Below are 16,575 nucleotides of genomic sequence, written 5' to 3' on the forward strand. Positions count from 1 at the left end.
CAATATGAAAACTATCTAAATGCCTTTTTCCTTTTCCTTTAAGTGACTCCTGATTTCAGTCTACTGGCATAACACAGGAAATCCAAGAGTCCCAACCTCACAGAGATAATTACTTAAAAGCCAGAGCTCATGCCATCATCAGTGTGTATGTTAGACCATTCCCTTACCTTGGAGTTAAGTAACTTAATTAGCTGGAATTCAGTGAGCCTAATTGGTGTATTAGAAACAGAGAAATAATCACTAATATGATTGCTCAGAGCTTGAATTGAAAGCCTACCTCTGCTCCTTTTGAACTGTAATTAATTTGTGTTTGTCGTGAAATATGAGTACGTTTTGAACGCCTCAAAATGCATTAACGATCTGAGGATCATGGTGCAGTTGCCATCAGGGAGGCCAGGGGGCGCTATGGCCCAAGATTTTACGTTCTACTCTGAAATACCTGGTTTTGGGCAATTTCGAATGGGATTAGCCCCAGAATGTGTTTATTTTAAAAATGAAAATTTTAAAGATTTTAAAATGTTGTTTTTTAAAGTCTATCTCTTTTCTTTGCACAGAAAGCATTTTTCCCTCTTTATCTTCTATGCACAATTTCCCCATTTTCCCCCCACACTCTTTTGTTCTACACACTCTCTTTTTTCTAAGGTTTATCTCTCTTGTGTTGGTAGTTTCTCCCCTCATTTAACCTCTCTGTCCACCCAGTCCTGGAGGCAGAAACTTCCTTTTGGAAATGACATACATGCTAATTATATGTTAAGTATTATAGGGTAGGGAACACCCCAGCAGAGCATACACTGAAAACTGAGTTAATCAAAATACCCAGGGACCACCTTTTTCTGGGCCAAAAAATTGGAAGGTGCATCCAGATACACATGGAGGTACAGGTAAGAGCAGCCAGATAACATTTTTTGGAAAGGAGATGGTAGAGTGAAATTCAGGTCACATGGTCTATAGAGCGTGACCAGGATCTCCAATGCCCGACCTGTGCGCTCAAGAGGGACTTCCCATAAGCGCTGACAGACGTCTCTTCACTTCTTGGACCTACATTTCCTGACATTAGTTTCCTAACTTTGGAGTATATAATAAAAATGAAGACAACGAGCATCTCTAGAGCATGGGGCTAATGTCTATGAAGAGGGAACAGAGGTTGGCCCTGGCCGGTTGGCTCAGTGGTAGAGCGTCAGCCTGGCGTGCAGAAGTCCCGGGTTCGATTCCCGGCCAGGGCACACAGGGGAAGCGCCCATCTGCTTCTCCACCCCTCCCCCTCTCCTTCCTCTCTGTCTCTCTCTTCCCCTCCCGCAGCCAAGGCTCCATTGGAGCAAAGATGGCCCGGGTGCTGGGGATGGCTCCTTGGCCTCTGCCTCAGGCGCTAGAGTGGCTCTGGTTGCAACAGAGCAACGCCCCGGAGGGGCAGAGCATTGCCCCCTGGTGGGCAGAGCGTCGCCCCCTGGTGGGCGTGCCGGGTGGATCCCAGTCGGGCGCATGCGGGAGTCTGTCTGTCTCTCCCCGTTTCCAGCCCCAGAAAATTACAAAAAAAAAAAAAAAAAAGAGGGAACAGAGGTAGGGGGCAGAGAGCAACAGAGAAAAGAACTAAACCAGGTGGGGTGTCTACCCCCAAAACCAAGAGTGAGCAATGGAACTAGCCATGGCACTGAACGGACCTGGTCCCAGAAAATAGGTCCCTGTGTCTCTGGTCAACAAGCAGGAAAGACGTTTATTTGGTTGTCTTTCTTTCCCTCTCATCTCCACCCTCACCTCCTCCTCTTCTGTCCTTGTATCTCGGCTCTCTGACGGATTTGTGTCTTCCAGAAGAAGGCATAGAGTCACAGAATGGTAGGCCTGGGGAGGGAGGGGACTGCTATCCTCTCTCCCCAGCCCTTGAATAAGCCAGAGATGAGCCTGGAGCCCCGAGAGGTCCAGTACTTCCTCCTGCTGAGAGGGAGTGGAGGCACAGCTTGAATGGAGCCTGAGAACTGGGGCTTTCTCATCAACACTATGGCCCCAGAAGAAGTTTTAAGACATTTAGAAAATGATCATAAAACATGATGTCCTGTCAGGAGAGAGAGTAAGTGACTTATAGAAAACCCAAGGGTGTCGAGGAAGATAACCAGGATGAGGAGCCACTGAGCCATTTCACCTGCAGATGTTGTAAAGTACCAAAAGGCTACAGAATTAATATTAATATTTTAGGAGGCTTGGAGAACATTTTATTAATTTGGGTTAAGGTGTGCAGAGAAATTGTGAAAATAGTTTCTGTACTGTGTAATTAGCATAACCAGGATGGCTCTTGCCATTGTATTGTAAATGAAAAGGGAAGGAAAGCATAGATTCCCTGACATTCCACCACACCTGTGGGGAAAGGAGTGAATGGCTAGCCAGGTGCAGGAAGGGAAAAGCCAAAATAAACCTTTTCTTATAACTATGAGCCATTTGCGGGCATTTGTCCCCACGGAAACTACCTCTCTTATGTAAATGCATGTGGTTAATATGTCTGACTCTGGACAGAGAAATGGCGGATGAACACTAGAAAATATAGGGAGGCCTTTTAATATGTAAAAAGATATCTTTCTACCATTGTGTTGACTTGTAAATTTTGTTTTCTCCAAAATAATGTATGGTTTGCAAATTGAACGTGGTCCTATCATGTTAAAGGACATATGACTATAACCAATAGCGGTAAGGGGTTCCTAATTGCAATTTTTGCTTCTGTACTTCCCACTTACAAAACTATAAAAACTAAGTAAAACAAAGGGCCAGCGCGCTCTCCCTCAGATTTCTGTCGGAGTTCCCACCGCTTGGCCAAGCTAGACAATAAAGCTTTAATGTGTAAACGACGGACCTTGCTTCTGTCTTCCATAATTCGGGTCCCTCCGAATTTGGATTAACATTTGGTGCGTTGGCCGGGAAGGAGCCATCGGACTGCACATCGGAGCTTTATTGTCCAATCCCGGGTAAGTAGAAACAAGGTCGTGACCGTTTGGTTGCCACGTGCGCTCTGGCTGACGAGCCGGGAAGGAGCCGGTGGCCGGTTTCCCCTCGGACGCGAGGTTCGGAAACTTTGGTGGGGGCACCCCGCATTTAGGGAACCCCGTTTGAGTTTAGATATTCCGAGCTCGAGAGCAGTTGATGGCGCCTATTTATCTGTTTTTGCTGTTTGTCTGTTTTTTTTGCTGTTTGTCTATCTGTTTTTGTCACTGCGTTCGTCAAAGTTTTTAAAGCGTGGGGAAAGGGGGCCGCCAGGCGTCCTGGAAGTCAGGGGCTGGCCGTGTGTGGCGGTTTTGGGAATTCCCGTGTGTTTTCCCGGTGGACCCGCCTGTTGCCCGAGGGGCTTCCCACACCCGCTTGGTGCTTGGTTTCCTCCGCATGCGCTTGTTATGGGACCCTCCCTGCCACGGGTGCCCGGCTAGCCCCAAGGGCGCCTGCTCTCTCACCACGCGGTTCGGCGGCTGCCTCTGGCGTCCCAGGGCTGGTTGTGTGGGGCGCTCCCCAGGCCAGGGTCATCGTGAAAGAAGCGCCTTTCCGGCGCGTAAGAAAAAGGAAGTTGTGTGAGCAGGCGGCGGCAGGGTTTGGCGGGCCCTGCCCCAGCGAGATTGGACAGTGTTTGGCTGGGGGGAAAAGAAGGGCCCAGTCGGTGTCCTGGGGCTTTGGGACTGGTGAAGCCTTTAATTCTAGGAAATACTGAAAAAAATCTCCTGGTTTTGGAACCAGAAAATTTGTCAGTGGCTTTGGGAGCCCTGTGTGTTTGCTTGTCGGCCGTGCAAATCTTGAATAAAGGTATTAGGCAGATAAAATATATCGATATTATGCTCCCTTTGTTAAAGGTGGCGCTGCCCATGTGGAGGCTGTTGCCCAGGTGATATTAATATGTGTCTCTGTGGGCTGTGGGAAGGCAGAATTCTTGTAGCCTGGGGCTTGGTTTTGGGATTAAGCCTTCACAGCCCTTTTTAATGTGGGGTAGTACAATCCCATCATGTCTCTAATAAGTGACTTTGTGTTGGAGACTTCCCTATTTTGTATATTGGATTAGAGGTTTGGATTTCTACATTATAAAATAAGGGCAGAGCGGAGCTTGCTCTCTTGGTTCCTGAGATTAACTTTAGAGGAGAGAGCAGAGAAAGGCCACGTGAAGGAGGCTGGGAGAGGCGGCCAGGATGGTGGAGTGCTAAGTGAAGGGCCGGCTTGTGCAGAGTTTATGCAAAAAGAAGGAAGAAGATGGGGAGCAAAGGTGGATAGGTCTGATGAGCTGGAACCTTTAATTCTGGAAAGCTCAAATAGGTCAGTAGCTTTGTGAGCACTGAATGTGAGTGGGTTTTGAAGCCTGGTATGTGCGCTTTTGCTTGCCCACTGTGTGCAAGCTAGGATTAAAGATAATATCATCCCTACAAATTTCTAATTTTAATTGGAGTAAATATAGCACGCTCATTTAAATTTAAATTGAATAAAATGTGAATCCTAAAACTTGCTAATTTTGGCCAAACTGCTTCAAACTTCAGGCTACAACACTTAAAACAGGGTGAATTTACCTAGCAAAGGTGTAAATTTTCATTAATAATATAGAAAAATAATGGCCACTGGAAATAATGTAGTGGAATTTTCCAGCCTTATTGTGCACTTTAATTTGCCTGTTAATTAATATAACTGTTTTAATAAGTTTGGAAATGTTACTTAAAAATGCATTTACTATGTTTTGTTAAGTTAACATAAAGACAAGTATTTCTTATAATTTTGAAGTAAAAATATTATAAAGTATACTCAACAAATGCTTAAAAATCTGTCTAATGACAAGGAAGAAAAAAGAGCCACCCTAAGCAAGGCTCTAATTCCATTGGTAAATACAGGAGAAAGGTAAAATTCTGTTAAAATCTAAACTTGCTTCAGGAGTTAAGCTGTCTGACATGACTACATACTACCTCTTTCTCTTTAAAGACCGGTCGAAATTAATCTTTCATGGCACTGAGCTACTGTACCAGTTTATAATACCTCTCTAATAGTATTAATACATTGAATACTTTGTTATTGTTATATGGGTTACTTAAATAAATTTGTTTTTGTATTCCTAATAGTATCTCACCGCTGCAAGCGTGCATTGTGCAAGTATGTGCTAAAATTTGTTTTAATTTGTTAAATGAATGTTTTAAATGCATCAGAACAGCTTATTCTTTAAATATTTATTCTAAATGAAAGGTCTATATAATTCTGACATTCAGGGTTCTTTTATGTTTAAGTTTATTACAATAAATCTGTTTCCTTTAGTGTAAAGAAAAACTCTCATTCTTAAGAAGGTGCAAATGTAAAATTTAAGAAAAAATAACTAGAACCATGAAAAGAATGTTTACCAACAGGTTTGCTAATTATTTTGAAATTGGGACTTTGTTTTATTTTGTTTTTAATAGTAATCAAAATAATGCGGTACTAGGAAATTTCTGGAAAAAGTCAGTTTTACTTTAAAATAAGAATCTGCTATATTTTATTGTTTTCAATAAAACTTTGTGTTTTGGACCTTTTAAAAATTTTCTCTTAAATACTAATGTACAGATTGATTCAGCAACTAAGAGACTCTGAAATCCTACAAAAAATGCCAAACTTCTTTTTTCTTCCTGCAAACTTCTACCTTCTTTTATTTAGTCCAGCTAATAATGCTGTTTTGTCTTTTTCCAATCAGCCTTAGGTATATGGAAAAAGTTTATATAGGCAAATGGGGACCCTCAAACCCCTCAACGAGATCTTCTGAGCATGGCATTTAAGGTCTATAATGACCAAAAGAGGAACAGAAAAGGCAGACAGAGCCAAAAAGAGATCGGGTAAAATACCAGCTCTTGGCATACACCCATAAAGGCTCCAACGCCCTCAAAAGACTTCATAGGACTCCCATCAGGGCCCTGCTTCAAGAGTGAAAAGGAAGGTCATTGAACTAAAGCCTGCCAGGTTTCTCGACCCCCACCAGGGCCATACCTTTACTATGGAAAAAAAGAAACACTGGAAGGTAAGCTGCTCCCTCACTCCTCCAAAGGAGGGTTCAGTCTCTTCTAGCCCTGCGCCAGCTACCTGTGACCTGACCTTGCCAACCTACTGAGGCTTGCCACTAAAGACTAAAGGTGCCCAGGGCCATCGGCCCCATCTCACATCGCTGTGGACGAGCCTAGGGTATTTCTTCCAAGTAGCAGGTAAACTGATTTCCTTTCTTATGGACACAAGGGCTACCTACTATGCCTTGCCTGAATATTCAGTTTTTTTTATTCATCCCTCGAAGATCTCTGTTGTGGGTGTTGATAGTCTTATTTTCTGCTGCTTTGTTTAATATTTAGTGTTTCCTTTATTCCTCTTGCTTCAATGCCCCATGCCTATTTTAGGTTGGGACTTACTCCTAATTTAGACAAACTTACCTCTGCTACCCAGGATAGTGTATCCACAGATTCTCTTCACCATGCCATAATTGCAAAACTCCAAAAAAAGGCACCCTGGGTTCACCTCTCCAGTTTAAAAAAAAATGGAAGCTCCGTTTTCATGCGTGCTGCAGGTGGCTTTTCCAGTCTACCTGGGTCACTGCCAGCTGGGAGCAGCAGTCATTGGGACTTTGACGCTAACTGCAAAGTGTAGAAGTATGACAACAATTCCAGTGCCATGTGGACTTTTCCTAAATGTGGACTCTTCCTGGACTCCTCCTGGGACAGTTTTTGATGGACTGAACTGGGGTTGGAATGCATTTGCAAAAATTTGGAATGGTGTTGGTGCCAACTTGGACTTGGTGAACACTTTAAGAATATTACTCTTTTATAGATTCTTGTTGTAATAGCTTAAAGAGTTTGCTTAAAGGCTTTAATAACTGTAATGTATTAGTATACTTGTTTTGGGTATCTGTTAGCATTGGCTATACTAATTTTGTGTTTGTTCTGTATTATTCCAGTCTGCCTTCAAATCCAAACATGGGAATTCAAATAAGTAAGAATCACAACACATAAATTTGAAATTTTAATATCTTTTGGAAACCAAAATATAAACAGGGTTTTTTTTATATCCAGGGGACAGGTGCTGGGCCTAACCACCCATCTCACCTGCCCAGTTAACAAAGAGAGCAATACCTGATTATTGCTTATCCCACCCTGGTCAAACGCCAGCTAGGGGCCGTCAACCTCCTGGTCTGCCGACCTACGTTTCAGCCTACCTACCAGCCTCTCCCCTTGGTAGATACCGCGTCTTATCTTCCCATTCAAAGGGGGGAATGAGGAGCCACTAAGCCGTTTCACCTGCAAATATTGTAAAGTACCAAAAGGCTACAGAATTAATATTAATATTTTAGGAGGCTTGGAGAACATTTTATTAATTTGGGTTAAGGTGTGCAGAGAAATTGTGAAAATAGTTTCTGTACTGTGTAATTAGCATAACCAGGATGGCTCTTGCCATTGTATTGTAAATGAAAAGGGAAGGAAAGCATAGATTCCCTGACATTCCACCACACCTGTGGGGAAAGGAGTGAATGGCTAGCCAGATGCAGGAAGGGAAAAGCCAAAATAAACCTTTTCTTATAACTATGAGCCATTTGCGGGCATTTGTCCCCACGGAAACTACCTCTCTTATGTAAATGCATGTGGTTAATATGTCTGACTCTGGACAGAGAGATGGCGGATGAACACTAGAAAATATAGGAAGGCCTTTTAATATGTAAAAAGATATCTTTCTACCATTGTGTTGACTTGTAAATTTTGTTTTCTCCAAAATAATGTATGGTTTGCAAATTGAACGTGGTCCTATCATGTTAAAGGACATATGACTATAACCAATAGCGGTAAGGGGCTCCTAATTGCAATTTTTGCTTCTGTACTTCCCACTTACAAAACTATAAAAACTAAGTAAAACAAAGGGCCAGCGCGCTCTCCCTCAGATTTCTGTCAGAGTTCCCGCCGCTTGGCCAAGCTAGACAATAAAGCTTTAATGTGTAAACAACGAACCTTGCTTCTGTCTTCCATAATTCGGGTCCCTCCGAATTTGGATTAACACAGAACAACAGGAGGAAGAAAATAAAGGGGAGAAAATAAGATGCCTCGGGTGTTCTGATGCTTTGCCACCCCCATGCCTAAATTCTTAGCTCCTCTTTGTCTGAGGATGAAAAGGACTTCTCTCCCATTCCATTGGGTATGGTTATGTGACCAAGCTCAGCCAATCAGATGGGTCTCTGGGGGAGTTTCTAATGAATGGCAGCACACCAGGCAGAGGTGGTTGGGGCTGTACCATTTGATCCCAGGATGCTCCATGGTTTTTGAGTTCTTCCTCATGCAACTGCCACCTCTGCTCCCGTCCCTGTCTCAAAACATAATTAAGCTCTTTTTTTTTTCCTATTCAGTGAGCTACCCAGCATCCTTCTAATAAACTCATATTTTTCTTCCTGGGGTTAGCTAGTGTTCATGTCTTACATGTACAACCACATAGCTCTGTTGCTATGCTTTGGATACCCCACCCCAAGCACTATGCCCATGCCTCTCATAACACACCTTGTTCCGCCTCATAGGAAATAGCGTCCTCGGTTTCCCCGCGTTCTTCGTCTCCTTGCTCCTCTCTGCATTCAAGCATCAAGCCCGTTCTGTCCTCCTGGCCTCAGCAGGATGTGTTGGAGCAGAAAGAGAGAGAAAAGAAGTTTTCTAGTGGAACAAACATGGCTCCCAGCATAAACAGAAGATCTGGAAGTAAATATTATCCGTGGAAGTAGGGTTCCCCCACCACCACCACCACCCCCTTCACCTGGTCTTCTCAGATCAGAGAATTCTTAGGGCTGGAGTAAGAAGAAAAGATGGAGGGCAAGCATGGGAGCCACGTGTCCGTTGGTCTGGACTCTGGAGGGACGAGGCATTCTATCCTGCGCCCTGCATAGAACCCTGCAGAGGTAGTAAGACATCATAAAGATTCAAGGATGGTGTGTGTCTCTGTCTGTTAGGGCTTTTGTCACAAAATGCCACAGAGTGGATGCCTTATCAGTGACAGAAATATACTGCTCACAGTTCTGGAGGCCGGAAGTCCAAGATCAAAGTGTGGGCACGGTTGGTGTCCTGTGAGAACCCATTTCCTGGTTTACAGATGGCATCTTTACCCTATTGTCACCACATGGTGGAAGGGGTGAGGGAGCTCTCTAGGGTCTCCTCTGTAAGACCACTAATCCTACTCGTGAAGGCTCTTGCTTCATGACCTAATCACCTTCCAGAGGCCCTACCTCCTGATGTCACCATCACCCTGGAGGGGAGGATTTCTACATGTGAATTTGCGGCAGGGGGGACCAAGCCTTCAGACCATAGTAGTATGTTTGAACATGCTGGGAAGAGGCACACTGATTGCCATGCAACCAAGAAAGGTAGCAAGACAATCAGGAAGCCGTAAGGAGACCGTGCAGAGCAAATGAGTATGTCCCTTGGCTGCCCGCATGAATGGGCAATGCAGAGCCACAGGGCTGTGGCTGTGTGGGCAGATAGTGCCGACGAGGGACACCGAGGACCATAAAGGCACACCCCCTCCTGGTGCTTTAGGCTTATGTAAGCTCTGAGAACTAGTCATGACCCAAAAAAGCAGTGAGGACCCCTACTGAGCTTATTCCAACCTGGTAAAAAAAAAAAAAAAAAAAAAAAAAAGCCTGAATACAGAAATTGAGTTGTTACAGAGAAGTAGAGAAAGAAATTGTTTTTCTTTCTTGAGTTGAATATTAAGATTTCTACCCCTGACTGACTTATTTTCATACCAGTCTTATCCTTTCTGCTAGACTCCAACAGGGCAAGCACGTAGCTTTCTTACCTGTATCCCCTACCATGGCTGGCCCCATGATTTACTCAAAATCGATGCTCAGACAACATGTTTTTAGGTTGAACTGAATTGAGTCAAGTACAGATAGTGACATAAACAGCAAGGTTGGATGACCAGTGGCACTGAAACAATTCTTCCTGATTTATGGGAAGGGTCCCGGACATTTTTCATGCTTTCATAAGAAAATGGAAGCATGGCATTGGTGGTCTGGCAATGTTAATGGCATTTGCTTCTCTGGCGTAGTGAAGGTTGTTTGAGCCCCCACCCACCCGCCCATGATGAGAAGGAGTTGGCATTGACTCTCATGATCAGAGAGCACCTGCAGTTCTGCAAGATTGTACTACAGAATTGTAGAAGGGGGAGAAATGTTAACCAAATAAGCCAACACTCTCATAAATGGGGAAAGAAATTAAAAAACTGAAACCCAGAGACAGAGTTCATGAGCGTCAGAGCAAGATTCTGCGCCCCCCTTCTCCCCGTTTCGCTGTCCAGCTGACCTTCCATGACCTGCCCTTTCAATCTGCCTCCGGGAGATCCTCAACTCTCTTGCTCCACAGTCTCCGTTGTCCACACTCCCGACAACCTGGGAAAACCTCAGCTGGGATCAAGCCAAGGTTCCTGAGCTCTGTGTATACCTGGGGCTGCTGAGTCTCAGACGACTTCACAGTAGGTGCCACCATAAATTCATGGCGACGGCCAGACTCTCCTGGGCTCTCCATGCTGCTGGCCATCTATGAATTCTTCCCTGCCCCTCTCTCTCACCATCTCCACTGCAGTTATTTGACAATTTTTCTACTTCCCTCCAACTTATCTGACCTCACTACATCTCCCCTGATCACTCAGTCCTACAGAAATGAACCCTCAAAGTCCATGATCCCGGACCATTAGACCTACGTGTGCACCTGCATTCCCAGTCCGTCCTTGTATCTGTGCGCTGAAGTCCACCCCTCACAAAGTGCTCATTCTTTGCTTTGTCCCTTCTCCGTTTCCTTTTCCACGTCTTCTTCTGAACTACTTCCTTGTCATCAGCACTGAGTAGCTGCACACAGGTGGTTCCTATACTTAAAATCAAACGAACTTCCTCAGCCCCTTGTCATCATGTCCTTGTCCCACAACCCCTCACTTCTTCTCCCTTCTCGGGTTCTCTGTACTCCCTGTCTCCATTCCCACCAGCATGGTTGTTGCCTGTGGTCATCAACAATTGTCCTCACCAGGGGCCTCATCACTGGTAAGTCCAATGGAGTGTGTCCTACCCCCCACCCCCACTGGACAGCAGTCTTCTTCTTCTGGAAACATCCTCTTGATGTCTGTGATGACACATTCCTCTGACTCACCTGGTCGCATCCCGTCTCTTTGCCGAGCTACTGTTCCTGTATCCGTTCCTAGCAGCCTTTGGACTTGCTAGGCTCTCTTCTCCGGTCACCCTAAATGCTATCGCTAAGCAGTTTTATCTACTTCCTTGACTCCCATTACGATCTAGGTTGAGAACTCCCAGATCTGTACTTGCTTGTGCACACCTGGGCCTGAGCACTAGATCAGATGCAATTGGATGTCTGCATGTAACATTTCTGACTAAACATGTTTAAAACTAGACTCCTTACCTGTCCCCTCCCATCTGCCAGTGGAAGGCAGTGCCATCAACCCGGATATCATCCTGGGCTCCTCCTCCCAAATTCACAACTCCCAAATTTAATCACTGAGTGCTCTCAAGTCTCCTCTCTCAATAGCCTTCAAAATCAGCCCACTTCTTGAAAGAACCCACATGAAGTGGATTCAAATCCCAGATCTGCCTTTTGGTTATGCAAGTAACTTAGCCTCATTATAGTGTCTTCATTTATAAAAAATGTGAGTGGTAATAGGGGCCTTCTTCATGGGGACGCTAGGAGGACTAAATGAGGTGGGGCGTCCAGGGGGAAGACTTTTGGCACAAGGTTAGCCTAGTCCTCACTGCTGCTGTCCAGAGCCAGCCATGTCCATGCCATCTCTTCTCTGGCTCATGCTGCCGTGCTTCTTGTGTAGGACCTAGATCTCCCCACAGATACCATCAAAAGGATCTTAGGAAACACAATGTGACAAGGTAGCTTCCAATGTGACAAGGTAGCTTCCCTACAAAAAACTTCACAGTAGCTTCCTATTGCCCTTAAAAGACATTTCAAATTTCTGAACTTGGCTTCCAAGTCCTTTGTGATCTGGACGGAAGCTCTCTTTCTTTACCTCAAACCCTCACCTGAGTGGTCATCCCAGCTCCTCCTCATCCTTCGGATCTCAGCTTAACACCCTTTAGAAAAACAGGCTTTCTCCGCCCAAGTCTGAGGAACTGCCCGTTCTCTCCTAGTCTGGAAAACTCACCACTGGACCCATCACTGAGTATGTGTGTGTTTCTTGGTGCAGATTATTAGCTCTACTATCTTTTACACTTATTGCTTTATTTATTTTTTAATATTTTTATATTAAATAAATAATCTAGTTTTATTTTTAAACTAGATTTTGAGGTCCCTGGAGGGCAGGGACTTCCTTTGGGGCACTGCTAGTTCCTGAGAACCTAGGAGAACGTCTGGCATCTAGAACACGTTCAGTAGCTATTTGTTCAACAAATTAGATGACACCTGGGCTCTCATCTTCTCAACACAGTTGTCAACTTTTTAGGCGGCGGAGTGCATTGCGATTTATTTCAGAAACTGAACACCCAGTGAATCTTCTTAAAATACTGTCTAATGGGTTCTTGCTCAGAGACGTCTCACCTTGAGAAACCTTGTGAAAAACCCTTCTCAGGTGAGCTCCACCCCCTCCTGGAAGTATATCTTTATGGACTTGGCCCCAGAGGCCCTTCACCTTGAAGAAACCTTCGTTCTTCTTCTGATGGAAAGATTTTTTTTTACATTAGCAAAGCCTATGGGTTACTTTAACATGAAATAATGACCTGAGCCACACTTGACAGCCCTTTCTACTTAAAATTATTTGTGAGAGTCAAGTGAGCAGTTAGTCGATCAATGGCGGATTTCACTTTGGACAGTCTCTCCTTCCTAACACTTTCGCTGTAATGACTTGGAATGTGTGGGAGCCTCGGTTGGTCTTAGAAAGCAGAAAAAGAGAGTTTCTTTCATGTAAAAGTGTTCTTTTAGAATACCTTTCCTCAGGCCAAAATAGAGGAGGGTCAGAAAGGGCCTGTGTCACTAACTATTATGAATAAGCATTTGTTGTTTTCATATTAGTGTTTGGTTATTTTTTTGGTCACCCAACTCTGTTCCCTTATCCTCCCCCCTTTACTCTTTCCTTCCTCTTCTTGAGGAAGAAGGAAGGGGAAAAATAAGACAAAGTATATCATAGATATACCTATACATTCATAGAGGGAGCGGAGCTCACAATATACAGAGAAAGAAGGGTCTGCATATAGGCACGTATATTCTATTAATATCTGTGCATGATATGTGTGTGTTTGTATGTATATGTGTGTATATATATAAATACTCAGGATGTCCCAATGTGTTTATTGATTAATTTCTGAGGCCATCCTCATAAATAGGTAGAATTTCCATAGATGCATATGAATATATGAATGTGTTCATATGTATACAAACATATATGCATAATATGGTACATGTGTGTTATCTAATATATCCATGTAATATATATATAAATAACATATATAGGTATATATGTTCTGTGTATGTGAATGTGACATACAGGGTGGGGCAAAGTAGGTGTACAGTTGTTCATGTGGAAAATAATATAATAATTAATAATAACACAAGAATAAACTCCGTTTCATGTATTCACAACTGTACACCTACTTTTGCCCCACCTTGTATATACACAGATATGCATATAAATATATGTGTGTGTATATATATAAATATGTGACTATATATCACATATATAGTACATATCTTTATTATATATATAATATGAATATATATCCATAAATTCTTATGAATCTCTGGAAATTTTTTGTTCATTTATGAAGATAACCCTGGATATTAAAAAACATGTTAGGATATACTAAGTAATAATAATAATAAACATCTTGGAATATACTACGTCCCTCGCAAAACTGCACCAACCATACGTACTAGCTTGAATTTTTATTTATTTTTATTTTTATTTTTTTAGTTTGAATTTTGAATGCTTAGTAATCCCTAACCTTTTGGGAAATGTCGGTAACCTTTTTGTTTGGTCTGAATTTGACACACCTGCTTTCTTCCCAAAGCTGTCCTCTGACGACCAAGTAAATGATGTGTGCTCTGGATTTGGTGCTGATTCCCTGAGACTACCTGAAAAGCCTGCAGACACCGGAGAATGTTACAAAGACTTACCCAGGTGTCCTAGTGAAAGCCATCTCGTGCTTCTTACACTGCGAACTGTCTGCTTGTCCAGGACAGGTCTCCCTCCAGCCACCGTGCTGCGTTGTTGCCCCAGAGAACAGAGGGCCTCCCCAGAAGCAGCTCAGACCCTCCTACTTTGTCCTGTTGCAGGAAGAAATAGCCATCTCATCTCTCCACTTCCTGATGCCTGAGGGCAGCTTGCCCCTGCTCCCTGGGTTATAGAAGCTCCATCCCTCTGACTGTCCTAAGGGCAGCAGTGGGGGTGAGACTCCCAGGGTTTTTGTAAACCAGCCCTGCCTTCCCGCTGAGTGTTATTATTAATTAGCTGTGCAATCCAGGGCACATCACATTCCTCCTCTGAACCTCAGTTCCTCTCTGTCAACTGCAGAATTTGGACGATCCTTAAGGTCCTTTTTGGGTCTGCTGTTCCATTCTACCTTTCTAAGTTGCCTTTAATAAATGTGGAAAGGCCACGGTCATTCTAGTCCCCATGCTATGTATTAAAAATGTTTGCCCCGATTAATGAAAGTTAAATCTCTTTTGTGCTAAATACCAAATTAGGACTTTGGGAGATGCTAACAGTAGATTTAACAGTGGTCAGTACGATGCAAAAAGATCTTGAAACTCACTATCCGTTTACTAACGAGATCCGAAATTGGAAACATTACAGGATAGTTTTCTTCTCTTTAAGAGTTCTGGAAGCAACAGAAGTTTCTGTGACCTGGCGATCCTAGGACAGCCTGACTGTCAAGGCAGGCGTCTGAAAAAAACGTCTGGGAGGGACCAGGCCAGGTGGGTTATGGAAGACTCTCAATTCTGTGTTTATATAGTATTTATATGTGACTGTTAAACTGTTGATGGAGGCAAAAACAGCTCCAGGCGTTAGACAAGGGAGTCAGACTGGACCTCATTTCGGCAACTTGGGTACTTGAGTTCTGGCTAAGAAAGAATTTAGAACCAAGACTCAAACCAGAGAAAGTTTATTTAGAAAGTCACAGAGGTAGAAGAAGTGAGCTGTCGAAGGAGTGGGCTCAGGAAACCAGTTACAGAGGCAGGAGGAGGGGCCCTTGAAGCTTAGAAGAGAGACAGGAAAAGGTAACCAGGCACCTGGAGGGAGGTAAGGGGGGAGGAGAGGCGCCAGCACTGGCCAGGACAGGGAGAGAGCTCTCTGGTCCTCCATCCTAAGGGCTTTTAAGGTTGAGGATTTTAGGCCCTGGCCGGTTGGCTCAGCGGTAGAGCGTCGGCCTGGCGTGCGGGGGACCCGGGTTCAATTCCCGGCCAGGGCACATAGGAGAAGCGCCTATTTGCTTCTCCACCCCACCCCCTCCTTCCTCTCTGTCTCTCTCTTCCCCTCCCGCAGCCAAGGCTCCATTGGAGCAAAGATGGCCCGGGTGCTGGGGATGGCTCCTTGGCCTCTGCCCCAGGCGCTAGAGTGGCTCTGGTCGCAACAGAGCGATGCCCGGAGGGGCAGAGCATCGCCCCCTGGTGGGCAGAGCATCGCCCCCTGGTGGGCGTGCCGGGTGGATCCCGGTCAGGCGCATGCGGGAGTCTGTCTGACTGTCTCTCCCCGTTTCCAGCTTTGGAAAAATACAAAAAAAAAAAAAAAAAAAAAGGTTGGGGATTTTAGAGGAGGTCCCAGGGGAGAATCTCCATAGAATATTCGTCAGTTTTCCAGGTGTTATCCTTCCAGCATTGTCTCTACCCATTGATCAGCACCAGGGCAGAGGGTCATTGGTCAATGCAGCTGGTCCTGAGGTCAGCCTCAGTGTCACTTGTCTGGTTTTGCTGCTTTTCTGGGCACACAACTGAGGCCTAGATGTATTCAATGCGGGTCAGAACCTGGTTGTCCTGGGGGCTTAGTCCTTAAGGGCTAGTCTCTGGCCCCTTTGTTCATTCTCCCTCTGTAGGGGGTCTAACCACATAACTAGCAACATGCCAGGGAGGAAAGGTCAGGGGAGGGTCCAAACCCCATGACCAGTGATATGAAAGGTCAGGGGGTCTAAACCGTATAACCAGCAGTATGCTGGGGGCGGGGAGCTTACCCTGCGGTTAAGGTCCCTGTTTGCCCAGTTTTGCCTGTTGCTAGGCACCCGGGGCCTTCCACCCTGGTGACCTTCTATACCTAGGCCATCGTCCTTGCTCTGCTCATGCCTAACTGCCTACCACAAAGCCATCTTCGAATTCAGGGGACAAAAATAAGTCAAGAGCTAATGAAACAAAAGTAAAGATTAATGATAAATGAGAGAACTACGGGAATGAATTTTGATCCAGCCCCTACAGCAGTGGTTCTCAAAGTGTGCACCAGGGCTCACTGGTACGTCCTAGAAGATTTCCAGGTGCACCCTATAGTATTCCAGAAAAGATGTGCCTGTTGGGGACCAAAAACCAACAGGGTTTTTGGAGTTTAGATTTTTGGGGGACAGAGGTGTGGGGAATTGGCTGTAAGCTGACAGGCTGCCCAACCCCCCACCTCACT

This window comes from Saccopteryx bilineata, chromosome 2 (genome assembly GCF_036850765.1).
Source record: "Saccopteryx bilineata isolate mSacBil1 chromosome 2, mSacBil1_pri_phased_curated, whole genome shotgun sequence".
Lineage (NCBI taxonomy): Eukaryota > Metazoa > Chordata > Mammalia > Chiroptera > Emballonuridae > Saccopteryx > Saccopteryx bilineata.